This window comes from Dipodomys ordii, unplaced genomic scaffold, assembly GCF_000151885.1.
Source record: "Dipodomys ordii isolate 6190 unplaced genomic scaffold, Dord_2.0 Scaffold24, whole genome shotgun sequence".
Taxonomy (NCBI): Eukaryota; Metazoa; Chordata; class Mammalia; order Rodentia; family Heteromyidae; genus Dipodomys; species Dipodomys ordii.
This window is the reverse complement of record NW_012267240.1, coordinates 6321681-6343584: the sequence shown is the minus strand read 5'-3', so window position 1 is coordinate 6343584 and position 21904 is coordinate 6321681.

The following is a 21904-nucleotide window of genomic DNA, read 5'->3' as shown; positions in this document are numbered from 1 at the left end:
CTATCAACATGTTGTCTGTGTCAGTAGTTCATTCCTTCTTGCTCCTGGGAGGTATTTCATCTGAGAGGTATTTCATTTTCTTTATCCACTTACTAGTTGGCAGACATTCGAAATCTTCACCCACTCTCCCCCCCCACCGCCCCACCCCGACCTTCCCCACTTCAGATGGTAGCCGTAATCAACATGATGAAAAGTTTTTGTATGATATATGCTGTCATTTCTAGTGGATGAATCAGTAGGTATGATATGATATTACTGGGTTGCATGATAACTTTGTGTTTACCTCACAATGAACTACAGAACTATTTTCCAAAGTGGTTGTAGCATTGAGTGCTGTCTGAGAGTTCCCATTGTCTCATATACACAAACTTCCACAACTAAGTGCCACAATGCAGCAGCCAAATGACAAGTTTATTAGGTCTGAAGTCCAACCCAGGTCTTTTTTATTGGACTTGAGGTGTAGTAGAGTTGTGTTTTTTTCCAAAGGCTTTCAGGAGGATATATTTCTTTGGTCATTCCATGCATACTTGCTTGCTGGTCATCAATTGATGGATATTCCTAGCTTGGTTGATCCTTGTTCCTCTTCCTCCATTTTTATTCAACACCATTAATGGTGGATAGTGTGATTGTCACATTGTATCTTTAACCCATCTTCCCTGACAGCCTCAGTCTCTGATCAGCTCTGAGAATGACATGGGATTAGACAAAACATACTTACAAGGTTTATCTGGTCAGTAGAGCTCCCCAAGTCCACATTTTGCAGAGCCTCTTTTCTATATACGTGTTCCATTCTGGAATCTTTGTAGATTTTGGATCTACATTAAAGTCTGTGGTCAATTTCCAGTCAATTACTATATATAGTGTAAAGTACGGTTTGAATTTCATTTGTTTAAAAAAAACTATCTTTTCTCATTGAATTTCTTTGACACTTCATTCTTAAAATAATTGACCATATAGCCGGGTGCCCAGTGGCTCATGCCTGTAATCATAGGAGGCTGAGATTGGAGGATCTTTGAAGCTACACTGACCAGGAAAGTCCATGGGACTCTTATCTCCAATTAAGCATCACAAAAGCCAGAAGTGGAGCTATGGGTCAAGTAGTAAAGTGCTAGTATTGAGCAAACAAACTCAGGGACAGCAATCAGGCTCAGAGTTCAAGCTTCAAGTCCAGCACACACAAAAAATAATAATTGACTATGTAAATAGGAATGTATTTAGAGGAGACTATTGACTTCATTTCTATTTGACTTTTTTTTAAAAAAAACAACCTTATTTATTATACTTTATTGAGCTGTAAATCTTTAAATCAGGAACGATCCTTCCAAGTTGTTCTTTTTTAAAACTGTTGTGATTACTCTATGTCCTTGTATGAATGTAAGAATCTCTAATCAGTTTTTCAATTTCTACAAAAAATTCTGCCAAATTTTCACTGAAGTTGTCTTGAATTTGTAGAAAAATTTAGGAATAACTGACATTTTAACAAAACTGAGCCTTCTGATCCATGAAAATCGTATATGTTTCCATTGATTTAGAATACCTTTGATTTCCTTTGGAAATGATCTGTTCTTTTTAATGCATATATCTTGTAAACTGTGTTTAATTTGTCCCTAAATTCATATATTTTAATGCCACTGTAAATGATACTCTTTTCAATTTTTAGTCTTTAGTTCCTATATTTAGCATTTTGATCTTTAATACTGACCCTGATAAATTGTTATAATATAGAGAAACAATTTTGTAGACCTTCAGAATTTTGTCCATGTACCCCCATGTTGGCTTTGTGCCATGATTCTTCTATCTATGCATCTTGAGGAACTAGAATTAAGCTGTGAACTACCCTGCCTGGTCTAGAAAATGGATTCTGTGTGGTTTCTATCCTTATACATATATTGAGACTTGCTAATTGGTATATTTGTATTTTGTTGTTTATGTTATATTATCTCATATGTTTTCCTGAAATCTAATGTGTGTGATGATGACAATCTAGCCATTCCAGTTCACTTTTGACTGACATTTGCATAGAAAATATTTTCTATGCATTTGTATTTAAACTATCTATACATGAAGTGTGTTTCCTGTAGAAAGAATGAAGTTGTATCTTATTTTTTAAATAGGAAATATCCATCTTTTAAATGCAATGATTAGACCCCTGTATTTATATTTGATTATGCCATTGGATTTAAGTGTTTCATCTTGTCATCTATTTTATGTTTTCTTCATCTGTTCTATAAAACCTTTTCTTTTCATCTGCCTTCTTTTCGACTGAATAATTTTGTTTTATCTTCGCTATTGGTTTATTATATATATTCCTTTGCCATGATGAGTACGTTGTGTATATGTGTGGTTGATCTGGGTATATCACATACATCATGAACTTACAATTGTTTATTTTCAAGTAATATTAAATTATTTCATGTATAGCATTGGAACTTTACATTGATACATTTCTATGTCCCTTTCCTACCCTTTATGCTAATATTGTTCTAAATTCTATAAACTACACAATATATCATTTTTATATTTCCTTTAATCAGTTAATGATCAATTAAAGAAATTTAAAATATGGAGAAAAATGTCTTCCATGTTTTACTCTTTACAGCCTGCTTAATTGCCATCTGGCATCATTTTCCTTTGGTCTGAAGGAGTTCCTTTAATACTTTTTGTGGTGCAGATGTGCTAGCAGTGACTTCCTGTTTTGTGTCTATCAAATGAGAACAAGTATAGTGGAAAATGAGAGCAATAAATGTAAATTCCAAATAACTTAGTAGTTATAATATATTTTAATTTATATTGCCACCTGTTACAATACAGAAGTTTAGACAGAGCCTGGATTCTTAAAAATCCAATTCCACACTGTTTATAAGAAATATACTTAGAACGGGCATGGGAAGGTGGCTCAGTGGTAGAGCGCTTGCCTTGCATGCATGAGGCCCTGGGTTTGATTCCTCAGCACCACATAAGCAAAAAGAAAAAAGCCGGAACTGGTGCTGTGGCTCAAGTGGTAGAGCGCTAGCTTTGAGCTGAAGAGCTGAGGAACGGCGCCCAGGCCGAGTTCAGGCCCCATGACCGGACCCCGCCCTCCCCAAAAGAAATATACTTAGAAAATACAATATAGACATATTTATAGCAAACAAAAAATACTAATTAAACTGCTAAATTAACAACAGGCTATACTTTAAGCCAAAAATACTCTTCAGGGGCTTGTTACATAATGACCAAGGGAAAATTCTACACAAGACAAAAGAATTCTGAACTTTTAAGGATTTTTGTAATTTGACTGAAAAAATATTGTATGTAGATGGACCAAAAATGTATCAAAACATATAATAATAATGTGTATGTATATATATGTATATAAAAGGGAGTTAAAATGAAATATTCACAAATTCAGAATCTTGGTAAGGGATTTTGATAACCTTTCTCTAGTCATTAAGGATGAAATAAAAAACTAAAATGGAATGTGTATTTGAATAGTATACCAATATTATCATGTATAATAATTACATAATATGTTCTTATAGTTATAACAAAATACCACAAGAAAATGAAATTCATATTGATAAAATGAAACTTTGCTAAATCATTAATGATTATATATGTTAACTATATTATATATGTCATATATATGATATATGATATATAATCATAATAAAGCCTAGAAAATTAACGTAAGCAAATTGTTCAATGCAGTTTTAAAAAATATCTATAATTAATTAGTGCTGGTCCTGGGGCTTGAACTTAGGGCCTAAGCGCTGTCCCATAGCACTCTACCACTTGAGCCACAGCTCTACCATGACAGAGTAAAGCTCAAGTTGAAGAAATGCTTACCTATTGTGACTCAGCAGTTCTAAGAAAACTGGTGATTAGTGAAGCCTATTGCAGAACAGAGTTACCATTTTACCAGGATAACCCCAGCAGTAGGTGACACCAATGGAGATGTGTCTAATGTTAACGTTACCTTCTACTACATGTACACATGCCCTTGATTCTTCCTCAAGTATTCTCCCAAACACACACCACTGCCTTTCATATACAGTGGTGTATGTTTTACTTACCTTTTTTATTGTCCATCTCACTAGAGATATTTCCTTTGTTTTTTTTTCATTCTTCTAATGCTACCTCCCAGTATATTTTCTACAGAGATATATATGTACATATCTATGCATGCACATATATATATATATATGTGCATGCATAGATATGTACATATGGTGGGTGCTCTACCACCATTTGTGGCAAAAAAGGCGAAATCTCAAAAACATGATATTAGTATAAAATGTCAGATAAAAAAATGAATACTAGTTATGTAAGTTTTAAAACATATGAGAGCACATAACTTATAAATATTTAGTAAAGTAGCACACACATGTTAATTTCAAGATAAGTAGCTATCTCTGGGGAGAGAGTGATGGATACTTGGGGATGGATTTTAATCACATATATGTATATATATATATAAACGCACCTATACATATATACACAATTATATATGTTATATATACTATATATACATATAGTAATATACTATATACAATATATAACATATTATATAATATATTTTATATATTATACATAAAATATACATATAGTTTGTGTATACATATATGTATACACACATACACACATCACACACACATATATACACAATACCATTTTATTTTTTAAACAGATGGATAGACCTGATGCAGTATTGGCAAAATGTTAGCATCAGTGATCTTGGGTATTTGAAATATCTTATGATTTCTGACAAATTGCAGATTCGTAAACAAGAACAGACATGTTGTCAGGTTATTCCCTTATGGAAAATTGCTTCTTTGCTTCTGACGCCAAGGCCACTTTGGGAATATGGAATTCTCCACCTTAATCCTCTCCTTTAGGTCAACCCTATCGCCCTAGGCAGCCATGCACAGGTGTTTCTGGTCTTACTTATGTGGGCAAATCTAATTGTGCTGTGCTTTATTTAATCAGGGCTCCCGGGACAGGGTATCAACTACTGGGAACAAGCCCTTCCCCATGCTCAGCCATGGCGTTCCATCCACGCAGCGTGGTGGGGTGAGTAGACATAGGCATCCGCTTATCAGATGATAGCTATACACCAGGCGAAACAAACTCCAAGGCTGGAGCAGCCACAGACATTTATTAACACAGATAAGTTTTTATTGAATTAAGAGGGAGCACTTAGAAGGAAGACCCTGGAGAGTAAAAGGATTAAGTCATTTTAGAACATTTTTCTCCTGTCAAGTGAGCAAATGAAACCTCAGTGATGGCCATCTGATCGTGAGTCACTGGAGCTGCGCAGAGGGACGGCCTCCCGGATGGAAGGAAAAGCACTTACAGGTAGTTTCCAAGCAGAGCTTTGCTAACAGGGGACAGAGGTGACCTGTTTACAGGGCATTTGAGTGATCAGAAGACTCAGGGAATGCACTACTTCACAATCTTTCTTAGTGTTAAAAATACTGCTTTCATCAGAAGTATTCCTTTGTCTTCCTTCCTTGGGAAACTGCACTTAGAGAAAAGTAGGTAGGCCCCTTTCTTGAAACATCCATCATATTTGCCACAACCACGTAGTAGCCATTACTATTTCCAGGAATAGATAAGGCTGGGGAGTTCCAGGAGATTCAGTAATCCTGGTTGTGGAGCTGACTAGAGGTTGGGCAGAAGTGAGACCCTGGGTGCCTCCACTTTTTTTTTGTACGAGTGCTGGGACTTGAACTCAGGGCCTGGCCCTGAGCCTTTTGGCTTGAGGCTGGTGCTCTACCACTTGAGCCACAGTTCCACTTCTGGCTTTTTGGTTGTTAATTGGAGATAAGAGACTCATGGACTTTCTTGCCTGGGCTGGCTCTGAACTGCAATCTTCAAATCTCAGCCTCCTGAGTTGCAAAGATGAGAGGGGTAACCCATAGATGCCCAGAAGGTGACTTTACTTTTTAGATCTCTAACTTCTTTTTGGAGTCCCGGCCGCCATTCACTGTCTTTTTATACTTTCCTCTTTTTGCTTCTCTTGCTGCTCTCCCTCTCATTCAATTGGATCTTGAATGTTTCCCAAAGGCTCATGTTTTAAAGGTTTGGTCAACAGCCTGTGCTGCTATTAAAAGGCAGTAAGCCAGTCAATGCCGGTGACTCACACCTAGAATCCTAGCTACTCAGAAGACTGAGACCTGAGGATCATAGTCCAAAGCCAACCCAGGCAGGAAAGTCGGTGGACTTTTGTTTCCAATTAACCACCAGAGAAGCAGAAGTGGAGCTATGGCTCAAAGGGTCAGAGTGCTTTTTGTTTTTCTTTTGCCTTGAACAAAAGAGCTTCATTACAGTGCCCAACTCCTGAGTTCAAACTCTATGGCTGACTAGAAAAAAGAACAAAAGCAGCGAAACCTTTAGGATATAGAGCTTAGGGATAGGAAGGTCGTTGGGAAGTTGTACTGGAGTCAGATATTTTAATCCTAGCTGCATCCCCTCCCCCTATGACTGCCTTGAAGTGAACTGTTTTTCTTCACCATGTGCTGCTTCCTGAAGTAATGGTTTGCTTCACTCCAGGACCCAGTATATCTTCCTTTATGTTGATTTTCTGGGGCATTTTTGTCATAGCACCACAAAGCTGATGAACACACACTCTCTTGCTTTCTGTTTTATTCTCACTTACATGCACACATTCAGGTACACATTCACCCAACCACGCTGGAGATTTAGTTGATGATCAAGCATCTTTCTCTCACATGCTGTACCTGAAATTTCCTACAGTCATCTTGTGCTTTTCCCACAAGTTTTGGCTGACTGTTAAGTGTATACTGAGCTGTGGCTCTATGCTAAAAAGTGCTATTTCAATGAGTACCTTGTACTCAAGATGTCTCTTAGATTCTTTCCCAGGTCTATCCTTTCTTACTTGTCTGCCTCGGAGTTTTGTTTCACATCTCATGAATATTTATGGTAAATACTTCCCAGGTATTGCTTAGAATCATTTCCAATTTATACTGAGATAGATTCTCTCAAAGGCGCTCATCGGCTTCTGCTTCAGAGTCATCTGGATTAGAACTGCTGCTACTCTCTCAGTCTCTCCTTATTCTACTCCTCCTGCCTCCTGAGCACTCTGGACTTGGGGCTCCTGTTCCTTTGTGATGGCTTCATCAGGCTCTGGTTTGCCTGTCTCTGCTTCCTTCCCTGTCTGTGAGCCACATTTACTCTTCCCTGCCTCACTTCCTCATCTAGCTGGACTCTTGTTTCCTATAGGACCACCCCCTCCTCCCCATGACTGAACTCTGACCCTCTCAGCTTGGTCCCCACAGACTTGCAACATCAGCACTCCCCACTGTGTGATCATCTAGTTTCTTGTCCTTGGCTCTGTTTTGATTCCAACTGTGGCCTCTTTTTTTTCCTAGGCAAAGGAAACAAAATCTGCCTATAATTTTAAGGCCTGGACAGCCAGGAAGATTCAAATGGTAAACTCACAATAGCATTTTTACTCAAAGCCCAAAAGCTACTATTATTTTTTTTTTTTGAAAACCCTTTGAGCAGTCAGGTTCTGCTTGTGCCTGAAATCCTAGCTACTCAGGAGGTTGAGATCTGAGGGTCATGGTTCAAAGGCAGCCTAGGCAAGAAGGGCTGAGACTCTTATCTCAAGTTAATCATGAAAAAAAAAGCTGAAAGTAGAGCTGTGGTTCCAGTGATAGCCTTGAGCAAAAAAGCTTAGAGACAGCTTCTAGGCCCTGAGTTCCATCCTCAGGACCCAAAGCAACCCCAACCCCAAATCCAAATCCTCTGAACAAGAGTGGTTATTTTGTTTAACTTTTCCTTGCCTCTTTTAGATTTTTTTCCCCTAAAAGTAGAATGCAAAATATGCTGTACTCCCTGTGGAAAGGCTCAGTTTCTGAGGGTATTGGCAAGATGGTCTGGATATTTTTCACATTCATTGTAGCACATTCAGTTTTACAGGGTGGAGTCTGGCTCATTCCTGTATTAAGAGGACTAAAAATTGGAGGAAGGGTGGGAGGGGACAAGAACTGCATTCCATGCTTTATCTTTAGCATTTACAAGAACCATATAAATGTATCCCAAATCCCTGAAGCAGGAAAAGAGTAGTAAAACCCATGTGTTCATAGGAAATTCCATGCCTATTTGCTCTGCAGTGTGTTCTGGGAAGAGTGGGCCTTTGGGAAGAGGTAAATGGCCAGAAGGGAGGGGCCAGAAGGGTCAACAAGAAGATTGTGAAGGCTGTTAAACTCCTGTCAAGCTAGCACATTTGGTTACCTCTCACATGCTTCTTCAAGGAGCCTGTGTGTAGGAACAATGAGAAGATTTGGGAACTTGGATGGGTGGGGATCTGCTCCTGGTCTGAGTGCTGCATCGATGGATTTGAACAAAAGGATCTCATGGTCGAGAGGTGGGAAGCCTGTATTCCCACAACGAAATAGACAAAAGCATCTGAGTCCACGCATCAAGTACAGCAGAAAGCATGGTGCAAAGGCCGAGAGCCAGCATACAGGAATCAGAAGAGTCCTCTACTTCCTAGCTAGATGAATTAGGCCATTGAGACTCTTAAGAGCTCAGGTAAAATGGGCTTAGGCATGCCTGGCTTATGGGCAGGTTCTTGTGAAGGAAGCATAAATTAATAGTGCAAAGGAAATAGTCAATACTATGTTACTTCTATTTACATTATTTTATCATCTGGTATCAGAAAGGCCAATGGGCCTCCATTAGCAGGCACATCTGTAAGTGAATATTTTTGCTCCTGGGCAAAGTTCCAAGAACCTATCTTTCTCTTATTCCAACCCCACCCCACCTGGGACACGCTTTGAAATTAATCTTACAATTCTCATTGCATGACTATGTCTCTTAAAAATCTGTCGGGCCTTGAATGTCCACTCCTAGCCTATTTGAAATGCCACTGTTTTCACAAAAGCCAATTTAAAGAATACTGGCCATCTCTGCAGGGAATGAAATGCCTGTTTGGGAGGTGGAGGTGAGGAATCTGAGGCTCTGAGCAAACCAGAGTTTTTTTCTTCCCTCCCTACAACTCTATTGAAAAAAGACACCCCCAAAGGAACCACTAGAAACCACTTAGTGGAATTAGGCGGAAAACAGGAAATTGCTTTCTCTTCACAAATTTCAGTGAGCTGTTTGCCACTGTTTTAATGGGAACCATGTTTGTTGAGAAGAGTAACTATAACTGGCCTTGAAAAACACACACTTTCAGACAATGTTTTTACTTTTTTGTACTCTAGTAAGGTAAACATAGTTAATCTTCAAAATACAAGTCATCTTAATTTAAATGATTACGTTTTCCCCTCGTCACCTAATTATTGCTTCTCTAAGTTGTCTACCTTTTTCCTTTTGGAATCATAAGGAACTATTAGTCCTCAGACTGTACTCGCAGCTACTTGGTTGGATGAGAATGGAAGGGCCAAAGTTCCAGGCCAGCCCCTGCAAAACATTGAAGAGATTTCCTCTCAATTAATAGCTGTGTCATGTGCATCTGCCACTCTGGATTTCTGGAGGGTTGAGACTGAGAAGAAAAGTCCTCAACATACCATCTCAACAGAAGAAACTGGATGTGGTGGCTCAAGCCTGTCATCTAAGCTACAAAGAGAAGCTTAAAAATAAATCCAAGCATGCTCCTGGTCATGAAGCAAGACCCTAAATAAAGAAATTACCAAAAAGAAAGGCTAGACGAATGACTCAGTAGTACTGCCTAGGATTGCCCTAAGCTCAAACCCCACTACCACCAAAAATTAGCTACCACCAAACTGAAGATAACATATTTTAGAAACAAGTTTTGACTTAGCTTTCTCGGATTCCTTAATGATTGTCTGACTGTGCTATGAGGGGCCTTGGTTTCTTTTCTAATGGGTTCGCTTTCATTCATTCACTTGGCTGATGTCATTAAACATGGAGCCGGCTCCTGATAGCTCATTTATCAGCGAAACCAGTTTCTTCCAGCTATGCTGGTCTTTGGGAATACTGGGAGATGAATAATACCTGTTTGAGTTCCCCCTCTTTTTCTCTGGGCATGATGTGGCTTTCTTCACACACAAAACACCTGAATGCTCAGGGACACCACTGTAGCCTCTCTTTAGCTTGAGACCCTGCTCTGCATTTTCAGTACTGTTTCCTCTCAGAGTTTACCTATTCTGATCTATATTTCCTTTAACCTTGTTCATTTTGCTTCCTGACAGTCAGAGATCTTCAGCTGATATTCTTTCCTTCACCACCTAGCTTGTGTTGGCTTGCTAATGTGTTTTTGAGCCATGACATGTGTTGTGGCTTAGTTAAATGAATCTGCAAGGCTCTAGCTTATGGAGTGACTGACCTGCCCCCATCTTTCAGCACTTCTGCAGCTCTGTTGGAAGGTTTTCTCTTAGCTGCCTTGAGACACAGAGGGGAGAATGCCTCCCTGAGTTAAATGAGAGCTGGAGGAGCAACACCCCCATCATGTTGTCAACCCTGGGGAAGTTTTCATAACAGCTTCCAGAGTTCTCAACATGATGGAACCCAGGTTGCCCAAAGTGGTCATGGTCATGAATCCACCTTTAGTATCTCCTTTCCTTCCCTGACTCACTTCCCATGCCCATGATGTATTCTGGATTACCTATTGCCAAGCAAACAATTGGCACCCAAAAATCTTTGTCCTTACCTGGACAGATTTCTTGCAAGTTGATGTGAATTTTCCCCAAGATGTCTCCTGCCTTTCTTCATAGCTTTAAACCTAGCATGTGGGGTCATGACATAGGTCGGCCTGTGCAGAGAAATAAAGTCCCTGAAAGAATGGAGTCATTTTCTTAAGTTCTCCACCACTTGCCTCATGCATACCAATAGGAAATGGGTATAATATGGGTGGGAATGGATTGTGAGGGAGATTGTGGGGTCAGGGAGAGAAGAGCATGTTGATAGAGAGCTAGGCTTCTCAGGCTCGGGAATGAATAACTTGGTAAGGACACCCAAGCATTGCTACAAGGGCTACCTGAAACTCAGAAACAATGGTGACCAATGGTGGAGGGGCTGCAGCTGCTTTGACAGCATGCCAGGAAAGGGTCAGCATTCCCAGAAAAGTGCAAGTGTTAGGACCAGTGGGGAGGGGGTTGTGTGTGTGTGGGTGCTTACCACTGATGTGGTAAGCAATGCGCTAGGGAAGGCCACCTGAACCATGGTGAGGCTCAATGGCGACTTCCTCTGAAGCCATGGCTGGTAGTAGAAGACATCGTGATAGAACCAGGTCCCCAGTATTGACATACATGACTGAAGTCCATCACCACAGAATCCAGGCAGCAGCACTTCAGTGTAGAGATAAGTGGTTACTGTCATGGATAGCAAGAACAGCACGGCCATCGGGCCATTGTCCACAAAGATCTGTGATGATGGTGCACAGACCATGCAGTTCCTACTGACAAATAGACAGGAAGCTGCATGCTGAATGAGATCATGAAAGATTGAGTAGAGGGCAGATGCTGCCCAAAATGATGCAAATGGTTATCCTTGCCCACTGCCCACAACTGAGGCTATTCTTGGACTCAGACCAGTAATAGAGATGGAGACTGAATTTCCTTGAGGAAGGTACCAGCTACTTCAGCAAGTACACAAAGGAGACATTTCTCCAATCCTTCCCCAAAGAGCCTTTAGCCACTTCAGACTTCTTGAGGATTTCTGGACACGGGGCCCATGCTAAAGCTGACCCCACATGTACTGGTAAATATTGTGATAAATAACCCCAATGTTTATTAGTTTATAGTGACAATAACTGTTTATTGTGCACTATTTGAGTAGGTCATGCATCAGGGAGAGGCTGCTTCGTTAATTCTGGCTTGGTGTATCACATGGGGTTGCGGTCAGATGTCTGCTAGGGCTGCCTCTATAGAAAGGCTAGACTTAGCCTAGAGGATTTAATTCCAAGCTGCCATCTTTATATGACTGTCAAGTTGATGCTATAAGCTGATTTCTCTCTCTGGGGTCTCTCCACGTATCTGCTGTGTTCCCTCATGATATAGTTTCCCCTATAGGGAGACATTTGAAGAGATGCTAGCCAGTAGGCTAGGGCACTGTCCCTGAGCTTTTTTGTTCAAGGCTAGAACTTTACCATTTGAGCCATGGCTCCACTTTTGACATTTTTGGTGATAAATTGGAGATAAGAATCTCACAGACTTTCCTTCCCAGGCCGGGTTCAACTGTAAACCTCAGTTCTAAGCCTCCTGAGTAGCTAGGATTATAGGAATGAGCCACCACAACCGGCTGAGCTATATCATTTTAATGCCTTAGCCTTGGAAATGTGTATCATGTTCTGTTATATTCTATGTTAAGAGAAAGTAATGAGGTCTAGCCAACATTTAAAAGAAAGAGAAATTTACTCTTTGAAGGGAGAGACATTGGAAAATGTATGAACTGATTTTAAAATCATCATCCAATTGGACCCTGAATATTATCTTGATCTTTCTGTCCTCACCTGTCTTAGGCAGGTGAAGGTCAGAAGTGAGAGTTCTGCCTGTACAGATAATTTTCTATGGCCCACAAATGATGTTATAAATATCTTAATGGCCCTAGGCAGAAAAAAGGTTTCCCACTCCTGCAAGGAGGATGTCCCAAATCAGTGCCTTTCTGGGTCAGCCCTTTGGCTTGTGTTACTTATACTAAGAGACGACAGTGCCACCACCCTGAGCACAGGTGACAAACCTGGGACTGGCATTTCAGTAGAAGAGGGTGAGGATTTCAAAAGCGGGTGATGGCTGAGCAACAGTGGCTCATGCCTGTAATCCTAGCTATTCAGGAAGCTGAGATGTGAGGATCATGGTGTGAATCCAGCCCAAGCAGGAGAGCCTGTAAGACTCATCTCCAATTAAGGACCAAAAAAAAAGCTAGAAGTGGAGCTGTGGTTCAAGTGGTAGAGCACTAACCTTGAGCAAAAAGTTAAGGGACAGAGCCTAGGTCATAAGTTCAAGCCCCAGGATGGACACACACACACACACACACACACACACACACAGAGTGGATGGTGCAAACTGCCATATTAGGGTCCTTCAGATTATATGAGAATAAAGTCACACAGTCAGATCTGCTATTGTGTTAGCCAGAATTGTGCTACTATAACAAACACCAAAGATAATTATTTATAAAGAGAAAAGGGTTAATTTGGCTTACAGTTTTAGGAGTTCCAGGCCATAAGGGGTTGGCTCTGTTGCTTTGGGTGGAGGATCACATCACAGCATCAGAGCCCAGGTGTATGGCAGGGGGAAACTCCTCACTTCCAGGGCAAGAAGCACAAGAAAGGAAAAAGAAATGGCTTAGGTTCCACTATCCACTTCAAGAACCTGCCCCCCCCCCATGACCTAAAGACCTCCCAGCAGGCCCCACCTCTGAAAGCTTCTATTGCTTCCCAATAGCACCACGTTGGGGACCAAAGTTTTAAAACATCAGCCTTTGACACATTCCACATCCAAACTGTAGCAGCTATTGGAACAGATCATCTAGGCTCCTGCATCCTGAACAATGTTGACTTACAGCCCATTATGTCTTTTCATTCCAGTTGAGAAGGCCTGTAATTTAGAGTATAGTTAAAAAGAACATCTTGATCTATGTGTCCTATTACCTAAGGTTAAGTATTCAGGTGTTGGCCTTGCAACTTAAATCCCTTAAATTTCACTATACTACATCTGCAATATGGGCATGTTTTGGCCAAGGTCAAACTCATGTCCTAACAGTCGTCTTAGACAGTCCTTGGCTCTGGGGACAGCAGGATGGGATCCAGCTGGTCCTCTGTCTTTTCAGTCATCTAACTACAGTGTTGCTTCTTCCATGGTAGCTTGAATGGGTGCAGTTTGGGTGGGGATGGTTCCCAGGTGGCAGTTTCAAAGGTACACTCCAGATGAAGAAGGCAGGAAATCTGAGTGTCTGAGGCGACTTACTAACTGCCACTTATTTTCCTGACTCTCACCCAGTAGTTCTGAACTCTGGCCACCAGTATTCTTGATGAGATTAAAAAAAAAAGTTTCCCTGAGCCGAGTGTGGTGGCTCAAGCTTGTAATTCTAGCTACTTGAAAAGCAGCTATTGAGGAGTCGAAATGTGAGGCCAACCCAGGCAAAAAGAACTTTGTCAGATTCCATCTCAACCAAATGGCTGAACTTAGCAGCCCATGCTTATTGCCTAAGCTATGGGGGAAACACAATGGCAGGGCACAATGTCACATGCTTGTAATCCCCAGCAATATGGGAAAACACAAAGAGAAATATTGTAGCCCAAGACTGCTAGGGCATATAATGAATAGTACTTCAAAAATGATCAATGTAAAAATAGCTGAAGGTTGGGCTCAAATAGTAGAGCACCTGCCTGAGCAAATGTGTAGTCCTAGGTTCAATCCCCAGTACTACCACCAAAAACTGTTTTCCTGGCTTTGAACTCCTTAGCTTCTAATTCAAAGTGGATTTGAGGCACAGACCTTGCCTGCCTTTGAAAGCTGCTGGGGCAGCTCTTCTCTCCAAGGAGAGATTGTTGGACACAGTTCATCAGAAAGATGCTACACTTTGGGACTCATATACCTGTGGTACCTAACGGTACATTCAGACATCTAAAGCAAACATGGAGAATCACAGGGGAAAGTAAACAAAGCAGTTTCAAGCTAAGTTGAGCCGAATCTCCTTTTCTTGTAGTGAAATGCCCTCAGGCATGTGTAGTGAAATGGGCCAGCCTGCTGCTCAGTCTTCTCAAAGGCATTTCTCAGGTCTTCCAAGTTTTTGAAATGATTGCTAAGCAATGTCAACTGGGAAGGCCTGAGAACAGGGTCTCTTGAATCTTTTCTTATTTTAACTGCTTTTTTTCTTTTCTTTTTGGTACTGGGGATCGAATCCAGGACATTGCACTTGCTAGGTAAGCACTTTGCCACTAAGCTACATCCTAGTACTCTTTTATTTTTTTATTTAAATTTTATTTCTGGTTTTTTTTTTTGCCTCACCATTTTCCATCACTAAGGGCAGCTTGAGAGGAGGGGAAAGGAGAAACAGGAGAAGTGGAAGTGGTGTGTGTGTGTTTGTGTATGTGTGTGTGTGTGTGTGTGTGTGTGTGTGTATGTGTGTGTGTATGAAGGCCTGACTCTACTTTTCAGGCCTGTCTGGTTTTCCTCATCAATGCTGAGCAGAGGACTGAGCCTAAACTGAGGATGACTTGCCTTTGGGGAATGACCTTATGGCATAATAGGCCAGCATTGGAGGATGAGTGCTGGACATCAGGGGCTGCTGAGACACAGTCGTGCATTGCTTTGCGATGGGGATATAGCGTGTAAAATGTGTCCTGAGGCAATTTTGTTGTGCCAAAACCCAAGGGTGCGCTTCTGCAGATCTAGATAGTAGAGGTCAATCCCTTGGTGTGGCCTTGACGTAATCAAGAGTTGTAGAAAACACAAGATATGAGGCTGCTGCTTTATTACTTTATAGTGAGTTGTTGATATATATCATATATAATATATACCATATGGTATATATACACATATACATACATGTGCCCAAATATACATACATGTATACAGGTACACATATATAAACATGTATGTATTTTTGTGTTGGTACTGGGGCTTGAACTCAGGGCCTAGCTACTATCCTTTAGCTTTTTCACTCCAGGTTAGTGTTCTACCACTTGAGCCATATCTCCCCTTCTGGCTTTTTGGTAGTTAATTGGAGATAAGAATCCTATGGACTTTCCAGCCTGGGCTGGCTTTAAACCCTAATCCTTAGGTCTCAGCCTCCTAAGTTGCTAGGATTATAGATGTGAGCCACCGGGGCCTGGTAGTATAATTTGTTTTATAAGGTGAAGTAGCATCTTCTAAAGAATAATACAATGTGTATCACAGTAAATACACAAATGAATGACTTAGTCATTTATTACCATTATCAGATATCGTGTAATGTATATAATAAAAAATACTCTACTTTTATGACTGACAGGGTGCAATGGTTGTTTATTTCAGAAATACCACAGACACCCAAGCAAAGTATGTACTACAATGTGACTAGGCAATAGTGACTTTTCAGCCCATTTATAACCTCTGAGACCACTAGAATCTCAAAAGATGGTTCATTGTTAAACCTAGATATGTTTTTATAGTGCACGACTGCATATGATGGTTCAGAGAAAGGTTCTGATACTGGCCAGACTTAAGTATAATAATGAGCCCTGAGTATTCACGTCTGCAAAATGGGACTAAATAGCACTCATCTTCCCAATCATTAGAATCAGGTGACACAGTAGCACAATGTCCATCAAGGGCTCAGTAGAAGACAGCTGTTTCAGAGCCCTATTCTTCTCACAGAAAAGTCCTTGGACATAGACTGCTGTTGTGAGGGCGATGGTACAAAGTTTCCCTGTGTTCGGCTTAGAATCTACCCAAAATGCTCAAGCATGGAGACTTCAAATGGAAGGAGAGAATCCCTCATTCTCTGAGCTGGGAGATGGCCAAGGGAGACACTAACCTGATTTTTATGTCCTTGTGTGCATCCTTGCATGGTCAACAACTAGCACCAGTTAATGCGATGTGTTTCGTTCCAGGAAATTGATAGTCAATAAACTAACCACACAAACATTAAGCAGGCTTATTGATCGTCCACTATGCCTGGCACACAAGGCTTACAGAATCTATTTTTGTCCCTTCTCATGAACCAATTGAGAAGTGAAAATTTTCTGGTAGCCAAAAGGCCAGACACCACGGCTCTGTCAAGGGTTGAGGTTTTCCAGAACATTGTGGAAACGAGTCATTGTTGACCTTTGAGCCAGTGGCTATTTTGGATTTTCCAAAGGCGATTGCAAAACTTAAGGAGGAAAAGGTAGAACAATGTGATTTTCTGAGATAGGAGTCTCTGAGGATTGGGGGGGACAAAAGAACAGAGGAAATAATTGAATTGGTTCAATTTCATAAAGGTATAATTTCATTAAGACAATTACCATCTTATTGAATTAGTTGCACTGAATAATTTTATATCTTATTTTCTTAAATGTTTACTTTTAAACTTTAAAAGAAATGTACTTGCCTTTACCCAATACCCTATGCAAACGTTAACTTAAAAATGTGATCAAAGACTGAAATACAGGAGCTAAAGCTGTAAAACTCTTAGAAGAGGACTTGGGGGAAAAGCTTCATGAAATTGGATTTGACAATGATTTCTTTAATATGACACCAAAAATGTAAGAAATAAACAGAGAAAAAATCAGATATCAACAAAATTAAAATTTTCTGTATATCAAAGGACACTATAATGTCAGAAGACAATATATAGAATGGAAGGAAATATTTGCAAATCATATATCTATTAAGGGATTATATTCAGGATATATATATATAGTTTTTCCCCTACCCTCCACTGTAATTTTAATCTTTCTCATTTGGTACATAGATAAGTTATAAAACAGTATACCAATCCCCCAGTGTTTTCAAAATTATAATAATTTCAATATCATTTACTGGTGAAATCCAGAAAGATATTATTTAGATCCAGTGTCAAGAAAATGTGATCCTATTCCACCCCCTTGAGCTGTTGGGAGGGAACTCAAGACCAAAATGGATTCTTTTGGCAGTTATATCCATTGCCCCATGCCATGGCACTTTGAATTCTGCTTCATATTTGTACTATGATGTTGTACAGCTATTCATTTCCCCTTGGAATTGCTAGCTGTTTATTTTTTGTTGCTGTTGACAGAAGAAACATATACTTTCTAGGTTCCTATTCATAGGCTTGCATAATGGAACCCATTTGTATTTCGAATACCTACATGGGAGATTCCCTATTGTTTTCTAGACCTGCTGCAAAGCCTCCAGCTAAGATCGATTTTCCTTGCATTCTTGGGTTAGCTTTACTTTTTGTCTGGATCACTTGTACTGTACTTCTTTGAATTCCTATTTCCTCTGATTAGCTACACCTTCAAATACATTTTTGATTCTTCAAAATATTTATGGAAGATAATATTTCTGTTCCCTTCTTACCTAAATTGTTTTTCTCCCTTCGTTTATCAGTAGTTTGGCTAGGGTAAGGCTTCGCAGGTTTGTTACTTCTCTCTCAGAATTAAATTGTAATGTATAACTTTTTGTAAATTATAAGTCCCATATCTGATGTGTGTGTGTGTATACATGCTCATGTGTGTGTGTGTGTGTGTATGGGCCAATACTGGGCATTGAACTCAGGGCCTCATACTTTTGCTTGGCTTTTTCATATAAGACTGGCACTCTACCACCTGAGCCACAACTCCACTTTTGGCTAATTTGAGATAAGAGTATCATGGACTGGCTATGAGAGTTGATCCTCAAATCTAAGTCTCCTGATTACCTAGGATTACAAGAGTGAGCCATCAATATCTAGCTTCATATCTTTTTTTTGGGGGGGGCAGCTTTTTGTAATAGACTACTGACCATCCAGTGACTTCTTTCTTCTTACCAAACCTTAATTTTATTTAAGTATCAAGGCCATTTTTTTGAAAGAGAAAGTTACCCTCCTCAGCCAGACAGGGATTCATTATTCATTTTGCAGCAAATCTGTTCTGATCTGTAATCAATTTAGGAGTAAGCTTCTGGATGTTTCTATTTGAGGAAGCAATGATTCCAAGTTGTCACAGCCATCTAGTGACCATGAAGGGAAGAATAAAAAAAAAGTTAGAGGCAGCTGAGTCAAAATATTGAAAGATTCTGATTACTGATGATGTAATTGAGTAGTTGAATTAACCAAACCATAAAATGAACTATTTTGTACCATAAAATTTTCATTTGTAGATAGATTTTAGATAGTCTTTGTCTGAGGATCATGTTGCCTATTACACGTATTCTTTATATAATGACTCATACATCTTCTCTCGAATCTTTGGCACCTCAACTCAATTGTATTTTATGTTAAGATGATTTGGACCAAATGTTTCTCCAAACTCTTCTTCATAGACAGATTGGGAACTACAAATTAAAAGAAGGAAAATGGATACTTCTGTACAATAAATTTGGTAGACACACAAGACTGGAAAGGCTGTCAAGAGTTAATTTGGTTGACTGCCTTGACTCAGAGACCTGATGAGAAAGTGCCTCCCATAAAAGTGCTTCATATTTTTTTTATAGACCCAGCAATGTCATCACTGCCTTGTTGGAAAACATTCCAGCCTGTGATGCCAAAGTCCAGAGTGTTACCCTGACTTAGACGTGGTGGCATGTATGCAAACATCTAACTGTGTAAACTTATAAAAATGGAAAGAGTCAAAGGAAGCAAGAATTTGAGCTGCAGACACGACTTGGTTATCCAAAGTTCTCCTGCTGTGTTCTTTTAAACAATAAAGCTTACCAAATAAAATGTAGCTGCATTTCTAAAACTGAACATCCTAGTTACCATATATCTAGTGCATAATGTGTGTTAAGCGGTAGCATCATCAGGTTCACAAAACCCTTCTATCATGTGCTGGCTCCAGGCAGTGGGAGAGTGGCATTTGCCTGCTCTCTTCATGGGGACTTTGCAAAGTTGGGGACATGCTTGGCTGCCCTAATTCCTTACACATGGGGGCTGCAGCCATCTGCAGTTGTAAACCACGATTCTTTGACACGCAAATCCCAGATGGCGCTTTGAATTTAAGACCCATATTGCATGCAGATTTCTACCACATGTAGCTTAATTTTTTCCTTATTGTTACTCAATGTGTGCCCATTTGTTAAAGAGAAACAGAAATAGAAAATACAAAGAAAAAACCATAAATCCAAAATTCTTAATATTTTGCTGTTTATCTTTCTGATTGTTTTCTGTGTATATTTCTGCAAACACAGTTGGTCTTGCAAAACTAAGTTGGCATCTATGCTTTTCCTCCTGCACCCTGTCCTGTAGGGCCTTGCTGTGTGTGTCATGATTCACAGGAACCCTGGACACAGCTCCCTGACCAGCCTCATGGATCTAACACCACCACTACTATTTACCAACATGACAGGCAGAGTGTTGGACTCCACAGCTCCTGTGTACTGTGCGCCTGCTGTTTGCTACTTGAGAGTCTACACACATATTCTCTCATAACCCCTGCTCTTCAACTTTGGAGATAAGGAGACAGATTGAGGCTGAGAGATAATTGAACTTGGATTCACTTGACTCCAAAGCCAGTATTTTCTTTCTTTCTTTTCTTTTTTTTTTTTTGTTGGTCGTGGGGCTTGAAGTCTGGACCTAGGCGCTATCCCTCAGCTCTTCAGCTCAAGGCGAGCACTCTACCACTTGAGCTACAGTGCCACCTCGGGCTTTCTAGTGGTTTATTGGAGATAAGAGTCTCATGGTCTTTCCTGCCTGGGCTGGCTTTGAACCGGGATCCTCAGATCTCAGCCCCCTGAGTAGCTAGGATTACAAGTGAGAGCCACCAGAGCCCGGCAAAGCCAGTATTTTCTATGGTGCCATACTTACTCTTAAGCAGGTACAAGGACTAGATCAGAGGCTACAGGGAGGGGAAGACACTGTCCACTGGAGGATATGACCTGCAATAGGATCACCCCCAGAGGAAATGCTCAGGGTTGTTTTCTGTGACATTAGAAAGATTTGGCCGGACAGGCAAGGTCTCAGGTAGATGAGTTGGAAGGCAGAATAGGTTCTCAAAGTCAGGTTTGGCTTCAGGAAAGCTTCAAGGCTGACAAACATTGGTATTTTACCTCTTTCTTCCCAGCTTGCTATTCCAGTTCCTTTATATAAGATTCAACCCCAGCATAGAGTCTTCCTAACATTGGGTTTCTCTATATATGTTCTCTGCTGCACCTAAGGAACACATTTCTATTGTTGGCTCATGACAAGTACATGCGTAGCCCTGGAAGAAGATGCTTTACATAGAACTTTGAGGAGTAATTAGGTGATGGATAGACTGAGGGGTCACTGGACAGGGAAATCATCATAGCAGTGTATCAGGGAAAAAATGATGGCAGTCTACCCTGGCTAAATCAAGTAAAGCAAAGTCCATGGGTCTAGGCTGGACTTCAGAGGACTTCACAGGATGCCATAATATACTGGGCCTTGTCCTGTGGGCAGCTGGCCTCATCAGACTTGAAATAATCTGAGGTATAGAGAGACCTAATTTGACTTGTGAACTGAAAGACATGCCTAGCTACACTGAGGAGGCTGGGTGAGTCCCTGGGAGAAAGGGACACTCATTGCTTCAAGGTGGTGAGGGTGAATTTGGGTGAAGGAGGCCTCTTTCCACCATTCTGAGAAAGACCACTTTTGTCCTAGGGAAAAGGAAAAGAAGATAGCCTTAAAGAAAGGTAGGGAGCAGTGTCTGATCCCTAGAAGTGAGAGGTACAGTCTCCCCATCCTCATCCACTGCCCCTCACCCCAGCTCCTGGCCATGAGGTTGGTGGTAGAGTGAGGGTGTTTGGCCTTCAGAACTACCTCAGTGGTCCAGGAGTGTCCACCAATCCAGGAGCCGGCCAGTGGGGGGCACTGGTCTCTCCTGCTCAGGCAAGGCCCCACGTACTCTAGTGTTTCTTTCTCTTTCTTTCGTTTTTCTTTCTTTCTTTTCCTTTCTTTCTTTCTCTCTCTCTTTTCTTCCTTCCTTCTTTCTTTTTAATGCATTTAAAAATTGTTATTGTAACGGTGATATACAGAGGGGTTACAGTTATATAAGTCATGTAATGAGTACATTTCTTTTTGAATAATGTCACTCCTTCCCTCGCTCTCTCCCAGTTTTTCTTTCCTGTCCCCACCCACAAGTTGTATAGTTCATTTTCAGTGTAGTGTTGATTGAGTTCCACTGCTGCATTTGTCCCTCCATTTTTGTGCCCCCTTTACCCTCTCAAAGACAGATACATGAACAAGAAAGACAAAAGGTAAAGAAAACAAAAACATCAACAAAAAACCCTCTTGTTGGGCTGGGAAGGTGGCTCAGTGGTAGAGCGCTTGCCTTGCATGCCTGAGGCCCTGGGTTCGATTCCTCAGCACCACATAAGCAAAAAGAAAAGAA